Source organism: Acanthisitta chloris, unplaced genomic scaffold (genome assembly GCF_000695815.1).
Source record: "Acanthisitta chloris isolate BGI_N310 unplaced genomic scaffold, ASM69581v1 scaffold38487, whole genome shotgun sequence".
NCBI lineage: Eukaryota > Metazoa > Chordata > Aves > Passeriformes > Acanthisittidae > Acanthisitta > Acanthisitta chloris.
Window position 1 is genome coordinate 2,031 of NW_008683874.1, and position 558 is coordinate 2,588.

Consider the following 558-nt stretch of genomic DNA (forward strand, 5'->3'; position numbering starts at 1 on the left):
TTCAGCCCTTTTGTCCAGGGTGATATATTTCAGGGTGAGCTCAGCAAGACCCCTTCCTCTAAAGAAAAAGGACACAAAGGTGTTTACTGACTGTCTGGAAAGACAAATGTGAGTTGAGCTGCTGCTGGCCAGGACTTGGAGGTATCTGTCAGGGTCAGGAACAGGGTGACACTTTGAAACACATCCTAAAGGAGGGTATTAAAGACTGCATTGTACAGTGATATTGAACATACTCCTCGTAGGCAGAGTGCTGTTTTTCTAATTGCATGAGTGTGAACTCCAGCTAGCAGTAGGCACACTGCTGGCTGCACAGAGTGGACACAAATTTAGCTTTTTGTTTTTAATATTCATATCTTGGTGAGATAGTTGGCCTGAGAATGAAAAGCTCCTGCTGCAGAAGGTGGGTGAATTCCAGTACTAACTCTACCGAATTCATAGTAGTGACATGAGTGTGGATCTAGAACTATATAATTTGCAGGCTGGTTGTCCCGAGTCACCATCTGGAGGACTGGGCTGAGTTTCCAGAGGAACCGTCACAGAAAAGAGCTTGTCGAGGCT